At 45.4% G+C, this 9,363-nt stretch overlaps 1 non-coding gene across 1 annotated transcript; it reads left to right on the forward strand.

The window, feature by feature from the left end:
- The first annotated feature begins 3,025 nt into the window (after positions 1-3,025).
- LOC142871594 (U4 spliceosomal RNA) lies at positions 3,026-3,166 on the forward strand. Its single transcript, XR_012919835.1, has one exon. It is a non-coding gene; the product is annotated as a U4 spliceosomal RNA (small nuclear RNA).
- The last annotated feature ends 6,197 nt before the right edge of the window (positions 3,167-9,363 follow it).

Genomic DNA, 9,363 nt, shown 5'->3' on the forward strand with positions numbered 1-9,363 from the left:
AATATGAATATTGTACATGTAGGCAAATTACAGGTACATAAACCAGCCCCAATCCAACATCATTCAGTTTAAATCATAATCCTTCCATCTCAAAACTAATGACTTCACTTTTTGTTTGATTCTCTAGTCTCTTTTATAATGTTTAGGCTATGGCATGCTAAAAACCCCACCCCTAAATCTCAGAAGCCTAAGATAGCACGTTATAGATCTTGCCCACACCACATGTTCATTAGGGACTGACTGGCAAAAGGACCGTTCATTATAGCCACTTGGAATCTAGCTCATAGAAGCTAAACCCAAACCAGGATTTCATGATTCCAAAGTCAGGCAAACTAGTACATGGGGAAATACCTACTGCTGCCTGAAGCTAACACACATTGCCCCAACTCGTGCACCTTTGGCTGAAGGATGTCACATGGCCAACCCTAATGTTAAAGAAGTAAGCATACTCTCCCCCAAGGGTTGGGCTGCAAATATTGGTAAACAGTTGTGCTACACCCTATCTCCATGGCTGGGCTCATCTCTCTAATTCGTCCCTCACTTCTTCTCTCTCTGTCCAGGAACTTCTCTATTCCTTCAAGTTGATTGTTCTCTTTTTAAGATCCTACCTCTGAATCTCTAAACTTTTTGGTTTCTAGCACATTTTTGGTTCTCCAAGAGGCCAGAAATATTGCATCTTGGGGAGCATCATAAATGAAAATTTACCTTATCTTTTGATGAACTATACCTAATTAGACCCATATTTGAAAGTCTGGGAAGCTTAGAGTCTATTTTGCAGATATCATTTTAAATAGATGTAATGATGATCGAACATTCTTATCTAAAAAAAGGAACTTTTATTACAAGCACAAGAATAAACTTCTCTAAGGGGTATGTCACCAGTACTCTTGATTAGCTATGTAATCCTGCAGACACCTAATTTCTCAGGTAGTATTTTTCCACGAGTAAGATGAGGGGTAGTAGCATATTTTAAAAAAATTTCCAGGTCCACAATTTTTTGATTCTATTATTTCTGTTTATAATCTCCCAGAAAGTGCATTAGTCCCCAGTAGTTATTGGCGAGAATAACAGTGTTTACATTTCTGGGTATGTAAAGTTGGAACTTATTATTGAGCATGATCTTTAGACATCATATAGAACTGCACTGTGCAGGTGGGGGAAGCATCTGGTCCCAGATGCCCGAGTGGAAGGGTCAGGGAAAATCAAACCAACTGCATGGTCCACACCCATGAGTGAGCCAATTTCCTTGTGCACACAGCCGAGGAAATACACCCACTACAATTCTTCTGTGTTTGACATAGATCAGATTATCTTCTTTGTGGACTCCTATGGTTAGGACCGAGACGCAGTGACCAAAATAATTTGATTATAGCATCTTGGTAGTTACATGGCTTAACTTATGTTTATTCTTTCTTTCTTCTTCCTCTGACATTTCAGACATAACAATAGTAGGGACTGTTCATGGACTGTTTCTTTTGATCTCCCTCCAAGACCACTGGTTTCCTTCCCAGGACTTTAGTCTTAGGATACCTCTAAGTAACAAGAGACTAAATTGGAAATGACGTTGGAATCTACTTGTGGATCCTCCAATCAAAGAAGTGGATAATATCAACGTGCTTTCTTTCATTCACTTATCCATGTATTTAACAAGCATTCATTGACCATATCCTATGCAACTGGCTCAGTGCTAGGCTCTGGTGACCCAAACACCGATAAGGCACTGGAGAAATAGTCCCTGCCTTGGAGGCCCTCACAATCTCATCAGGATATATGTGAAGAAGACAAGTTTGTATTAGAGGCCAGTGCTGCAGTCTATAGGAGTCTGATTTAGTTTTGGGGTGAGCCAAGGAAAGCTACAGAGAGAAGGAGATGTTCGAGTGAGATCTTAAAGTGAGTGAGGTTTGGACAGCATAGAAATTTAAGAAGGGATTCAGGCAAAGGGAACAGCTTGGGCAAAAGAAAAAAATGAATAAACATAACTGTTTTGAGGATATTGAGGCCATCTCTTCCTATAGCTGCGGGAAACATCCCTGACCACCTATGTTCCCCAAAGATTTCCTTTCCATTTCCCCCATGTTTAAAAAGAACCAGGAAGTGTGATAGAAGTTCAAATCAGAAAAGGGAGGCTTGGGTGCCGTGTGGAAATGTCCAGCCCTGGCAATGACCAGGACAGGGTCGTAGTCAGTCCTCTGGGAGCCCTCCTGCAGAGGCGGGCAGCAAGCGGGCAGGCAGGGGCCTAGGCCTGCTCACCGCCAGACTGTCGGGAGTTTGAATTTCTGTACTGCTACCAGCCGTCTGTGTGATCTCAGGCCTGATTCGACCTCTTTAAGCCTCAGTTTCTTTCTTTATAAAATGGAAATAATGGTTCTTTCCCCATAGAATTGCTGTGAGGAGTAACTCACTGAATTAATACCTGAGGACCTCTAAGAATGGTTCCTCGCATACTTTAAGCACCTGATCCTTGTCAGGTTTTGTTGTTGCTGTTATAATTGTTATGTTAAGGATTTCCAAATTACATGTCACTGTAATTATTGAGGGGCGGCTTCGTTTTCTTATAGCAATTTCTCTCTTACAGTCCTAAATACTCTGATTTAGAAAGGAAGCATGGGATAGAGGAGGCTTAAATTAATTTTCTGTCAACAAATTTTTGTTGAGTCTTACTACGAGCAAAGCCTTATGCTAGGTGCGGAAACAGTGTATTATAGGGGAGAGAACTCTGGGACACTTGATTTTTCATCTTGGATGTGTTAAAGAATAGCGGTGTAGCTTGTTTAAACTTCAGTTTCAATGTAGTTTCAGAGAATAATAACAAGTGTAACCTTATCATTAGTGCAGATTCATGTTTTGTATCCTGTGTCCTCCTTTTTCTTCAGGTGCAGACCTTGCCTTTGTTTGGGGGAATTATTCCCTCCTCACTACAATCTTGTGATTCTGTTGTGCCTGTGGAATTTATATATTAATATATGTTGACCTGGGATGGGAATACCCCCTCCTTCACTGCCCTCTCCCCAGAAAGCCAAAGGACAGCTTTGCGCAGTGGCAGTATCGCAGCCAATGAGGTTCATCCGAGGGATGATTATTGCTAATTGAAAACTTTCCCCAATACTCTGTCATGATGGCTTGCAATATAGTCAGCATTGGCAATTTTTGACGGTCCCTATGGGGACTGAAAAAAAAAAAAAAAGAAAGCCAAAGGAAACAGGAGAGAATGGAACACACAAAAGTATATGTGTGTGTATGAGAGAGAAAGAGAGAAGGTGGGGGGGTATTCAACTATCAGAGGCATCAAATCCCTCATTCTTGTCTGTGAGCCCACAATTTGTTCTATGCGCTCACCCAGTATTCTTCTACTAAATTTCCATTTCTTAAGCTCCATCAAGTTGGGCTTCTGTCACTTACAACCAAAGGAGCTTGCCTGCCTTGCAGCATGATTGTGTGGGTCCGATGAGACACAGTACACAGAGTTCTTTGAAAACCTGAAGTGCAACAATAAATACTAACTATTATTAAAAGAACCGTGAACTATATTAAAAGTTTCTTCCCTTGTAGGAGAAAGAATGTATTCTGTGCTGCCAGTGTTGTTAATTATTTAAGGACAGAAGTGCCAACTGCATAGTCTAAGTAATTGGATTTGGTACCCAGATACTGTGAATTGAAGTGACCTTGGAAAGCGTTAGGGAAAATGTAGGAATTGAGTTGGGGTTAAAGGATTAACACAATGTTGACCAAAACAAAACAAGAAATAGGACAAAACAAAAAAGGGGCTTTCTAGGCATAGAGGCTGCTGTGGACCAAACCACCACTGTTGCTTACCTAGTTAACAAGTGTTCACTGGCCCAGGATGGGTCAAGCATAGAGGGAAGTCGAAGCTTGAAGAGATCTTGGAATCTGCTGCAGCTGTTTGTCCAAGCTACTTAAATGCTAGAATACCAAAAAGAATCTGCAGTATTTTTAAATAAAGTCAGAGGAGCACATTCCACATTCCTGTGGGTCCTCTCTCATAATGCAAGGCCTTTCTTCTTCCTGTAGCATTTTTAAGACTTCCCTGGTGTTTGAGTCAGGTTGGTCTCATCAGTGTGTTTTTTGTTCCCTCTCTTTGGAAGTGAGCAGAAATGGGCAAGTCAGATCAAAGCAATCACCCCCAGCAAGGTCCCGATATAGCTGACTATCCAGCTGCTGTCACTTTTCACCACCCTCTGGTCACTGTCCTTGCCTAGTTTGCATCTTCTTAAGTCACCCTCGTGGTGAAGCTTCAGGGCTGGAAATGGAAATTTTTCTCCCTGAGAAGCCTGATGTTGTTATCGTTAAGTAGCTGCAGACTTCTGAGGTTTTAAGGGACCAGGACAACAATGGTGCACATTGTTTTCCCCATTATTTCTTTAAAAAAGTTTTAATTGATATATAATAATTATGCATATTTATGGGGTACATGTGATATTTTGATACATGCATGTGTGATAATCAAATTTAGGATATCCATCACCTTCAACATTGATCATTCCTTTGTGTCGAAAACATTACTAATCTTCTATCATCAGACCCTATCTCAACAGCTGATGTTTTCTTCCTTCAATTCAAGGAAAGCCATATTAGAATGGTTGCCAAGTGTACTCACTGTAAAGCATAAAATAATTGAAACCTTAATTTCCCTGTGTATACAATGGGATTTATTATACCTGATTTTATAGGGCTATCATGAGAATTAATTAAAATAATTGATGTTGAGTCATTTTATGGAAGCACCCCAAATAATAAAAAAAGCAATACGGAAGTAGCAAGGCAGGGTGGAATTCTTCTTCGTGACCTCGTGCCCCCTGCCCTCACTGCTAGCTCTGCCCTCCCTCTGTCACCCTCAGGACCCTATAGACTTTTCCTGATATATGGGCTCATGGTGATTCCAGTACCTGATGAGAAATTGAGGCTGCAGTTTGCTAATTTTCTGGGTGTTAGCACTTTTCATATCATACTCCCGTAGGTAGATGCTGGAGGCAATTAGTACCAAAGAGAAGACTGAGAACCAGGGTCGTAAGTGGCAGGGAAGCAGCCATGTGTGAGACTTGGCAGAGATGGGTACATCAGGATCTGCAAGGCAACTGGCCATGGTGAGAACCACACTGGAAGGAAAGTCTTGCCTTTGCTGACAGGCTGAATCAAACTGGGCTGGCCTGATGGTCAGGAGAAGCCAAGGAAAAGGAAAGAGTTTGGCTGACTCAGGAAGGCAGCAGGGTGGTGGGTGCCACCTGCAGCTCATTTTTGTGCTTTTGAATCCATCACTTCTTCTTTGTCTTTGAAAATATCTCCCGGGAAGAGGCCCTTTGGCAAGGAGGGAAGCTGGGCCTGTGCTCATCTTTTCCTCTATCCTCATCCCCGTTGGAAATAAATAACTCAAAGTTGGTTGACTTCCTAGCAGATCCAATTGGTTTCGAACTCCATTTTCAGTCAATTTCATAGGCAAATTCTTTCCGGAAAGCTGAAATTATTCCATGGAAATGGCTGAGTATGGGTATGGCTTGTGGACAAAAAGCTGAGGTTACTGCCTTCTGGGGCGGAAGCTCTAGAAGGCCCAGAGAGGTCAGATAGGCACCTCCCCTCTTGTTTTAGAGATGAGAACACTGAGGCCACCTGGCCCAGGGTCTCACTTCCAGGTGTCCTGCCTTCCTACGTGTCTTGAAGGGAATGAGGGGTGTCAAAGGCCCACTGCCTCAGGGAAAGAGGTGAGGCGTGACTGGGACGGAGCTGGTCAGCTGGAACTGATCTTGCCAAAGGTCCGGTGTGAGCAGCTGTGGATAATGCCAGGGCAAGACAGATTTCTCAGAAATAGAGACACAACAGAGTAAACCCTGAACTGGGACGTGGAACAAACAAATCAAAACCAAGAGCCAGTACTGGATGGGGACAAAGTGACACTAAGAACAGCTGAGAATGATTTAGGGTCAGCATGGTGAAAAACAAGTTGTCTGCACGTTAATAAAATCAAACAGGAGTTACACGAAGTGAATGCAACGCTTGGATTCTTTCATGGCTCCCCGTTGCAGGGGAGGCTTTTGGGTGCTGGCCGGGTCAGGATTTTTCCTTTCTTTCTGCTCACCCAAATACAGCCACCTCCGGCTTATCAAATCTAGTCCCTGCGTTTACGGCCTGCAGGGCTTTTCCCAGGCCGTCCTCTCTGCTGGGAATGCTGTTTCTCCTCTCTCTCTTCTCAGGTCCAACCAAAGTCTACGTGTCCTCCAAAGACCAGTCCAGTCCCTGCCGCCTCCGTGAAGCCCTCCGCGCACCCTGGCTGCAGCATCCTGTGCTCGCAGGCTCGGGCGGCCCTGACGCCTGTTGCCACCTGCTGCCACCTGCTCCTGCCTCGCCGCGCGCTGTGGGCATGATCTGCGCGCAGGCGCCCTAGCGTTACCTCCTTAATCTTTGGAAAGTCCACGAGAAATCCTTCTCTATCTCGCGCGGACCTTACCTGTGCACCTCACACATAGTAGGTGCTCAAAAATACCTGCCACGCGGGGAATGGTCATCTAGGGGGGTACACGTGACAGCAGGAACAGCACACTTGGCTTTAGCTAGAGTCTTACTAAGGGTGTCGCGTCCCCAAGGAAGGAGAAACGCAGAGAAGTTGGGAGCATGCAGAGGACAGCCACAGAGATGATAAGCAAGTTTTAAAATAGGCTAAAGTAGACTTAAAGAAAAACAACACTTGGGGCTTTTCCAGGGAAGCGAGGCACGTTCCTTGATCTGTCTCCAGGCCTAGGAAGGGCTGTTACCCAGAGAAGCGACAGCAGCTGCTTTTCATCCCTGATCAAGACAGATCAGAGGGAAATTAACCTCAACAGGAGCATCGTGGAGATCCCAAATAGGGAAAATATTTCTGAGAGAAGGTGATTAAACTCTCAGATGAGTTACCAGAGGGCTTTGTAGACTTTAGGTCTCCACAAGACTATTAAAAAACAGATTCTTGTGTGTCAAGGCCAGTTTAGTGGCTCCCTCTGGAATGAGAGCCATGGAATGACCTTGACAATCTGTTCTCTCACACCTCCCTGCCTTGGCCAGGTGTCCGCCTCACGCGGCCCCGGCGCGCAGTTCCAGGCCTGTCCAGCAGGTGGCGACCACGCACAGGGAAAGCTCCCAAGGTTTGGTTGAAAGAGTGAGTCGACCAGGTTGCGAGTGCGCGCGGACCCGGGCAAAGTGTGCAAAGACTAGTAGGCACACGCCACGGGCGAGCCCAGGAAGCCTCCGCCAGCAAGCCGCTCACTTTCTCCACTCCTGCCCCATAAGGGCTCCCGGGTGTTAAGAACAGACAGCGCACTTAGCAACTTGGGACCCTCCCCCCAATAATAATTTCCAGAAAGTCCCCAGAGCCTGTGCTCAGAGAATCAGGTGGTGGCTGAGACTCTTTCGGATCTGCTTCCCCGAAAAAAAAAAAAGCAAAAAGAAAATGATCAGTAGAGAGGCACAATGGCACGGATAACTCAGAAGACCAGTAAGTCACTTATATCTGACTTTAATGATATGTGCACACATGGCATCTGCCCGCCTGCTGTGTTCACAAACCTCCCTCTGAGGACTGCTGCTGTAGGTGCATGGAGTTTCCTTGTGCTGTGTCTGGCAGCTCACTGGCTCTGCTGCCACCCAGCAGGCCGGGCCAGGCCTTGATGACCGGCCGGAGGCGGCCTCTGTGGGCTGGGCACAGGGTGGCCCCTGCCTATGAAGTGGTCAGGTCTAACGGCACCTCTCAGTAGGGACGCTGCAGATTAAACTGGATGACCAGCCTTATCAGACCCTCTCCCAGGGAAGGTTCACTTATGAGATTCACCCAGTCAGGCAGTGGAAGTTCCTACAGTCATTGCATAATTAAGGCTTGCCTTTTGTCCTGGTCATGGAATTGTTGGGTCCCAGGGTGCCCTGGGCTGCTGAGAAGGCTTTCTTTGTGCCCTTCCCCATCTAACTATGCATTATCTTTCCATAGCCTGGATGACCCAAGCACATCTCTCCCATGCAACCTGTCAGTGTAGGATAAACCCCCTGAGACTCCCCTGCCCTGCCACCCCCACTCCCTGACCGGGGAGGAAGCATTTGCATTCTGTTTTAATTTTGCATCCCCTTGGAGGAAAAGCTGAGCTTGGCTGGTCCCCCAGAAATGACAATAGCGCTGTGTCAAAAAAACGTGAAGGACGTGGGCCCTGTAGTTAAGGAAGAATTACTGCACTTTTCACATGGCTCCACATTTCAGCTGCATTTGAGTGAAATTTTCATTTGCTTTTCTGGTTTTCTGTATTGTCAACTTTGATCACTTTGAGCACAACCCTGATATGCTCAGGGTTGTCTGTTTTGTTTTGTTGGTATGTCTTCAGCCCTACGCCATCTGACATCCTTTAGATGAGTAATCATAGCTTGCCCTGGGTGGGTTTTATTATATTATAGTGAAGACCCACTAGGTCCAATCAAGTCAAAACTGGTGGCATTATTCCCAGCAAGGGAGAAGGCTGGCCTGGCTGTCCTTTTGTAAAGACAAGGGGTTTTTAACTCTGGGGTTGAATCAAGATGTTGATAGGTTGGAAGGCGGAGGTGGGAAGATGGAATGCAGCCAGGGGTGGATATCCTCCATGCAGTCCTAGCCTTGAAAATGCAGTGCTTTCTTTGGGATTATTTCAGATGTCAAACGCAGCAGGGTTGACATCAATACACAGCAGGCCATGGATTATGGCTGCCTCTAATGACTGTGTTCCACTGTGTTTATTGTTCTGGATGTTAATATATAGAGTAAATGATAGTCCTTTAATTGAAGGTTGGAAATGTCCCATACTAAAGTGCCCGGGTGACACATCATTAACCACTGAAGTGAAACCCAAGACACTTGCTGGCCAGGAAATTACAGCCTTGGAGACTATCTTCCTATTTGTGTATGTGGTATGGCTGAGAGAGTGGGGCCAGCAGCTGGCCTGCACCTCATTGGCGGTTCTTGATTTTACTGGGAGGAGAGAGACATCATTTGGAAACTAGCAAGAGCACATTAGTTCCACAGGAAATCTCAGCTAATCAGAATCGTAACGGAACATGTTGCTACCAGGTGCAGGAGCCCAGGAGGGGAGAGAGGGGTCTGCTCTTGTCCTTTCTTAAACCATTTCTTATTGCTGCTGTGACAAATGATCACTAGCTTGGTGGTTCAAAACAGCGCAAACTTATGACCTTATAGTTTTGGAGGTCAGAAGTCTGAAATGGTTTTCACTGAGCTAAAACTAAACATTCTTACTGGAGGTTGTAGGGGAGAATCTGTTTCCTTGCCCTTTCCGGCTTCTAGAGGCTTAGGGGCCCTTCTAGCAAGTGCGTCATCACTGTGATCTCTGCTTCTGTTACTGCGTCTCCTTC

The sequence above is a fragment of the Microcebus murinus genome, chromosome 6 (genome assembly GCF_040939455.1).
Source record: "Microcebus murinus isolate Inina chromosome 6, M.murinus_Inina_mat1.0, whole genome shotgun sequence".
Lineage (NCBI taxonomy): Eukaryota > Metazoa > Chordata > Mammalia > Primates > Cheirogaleidae > Microcebus > Microcebus murinus.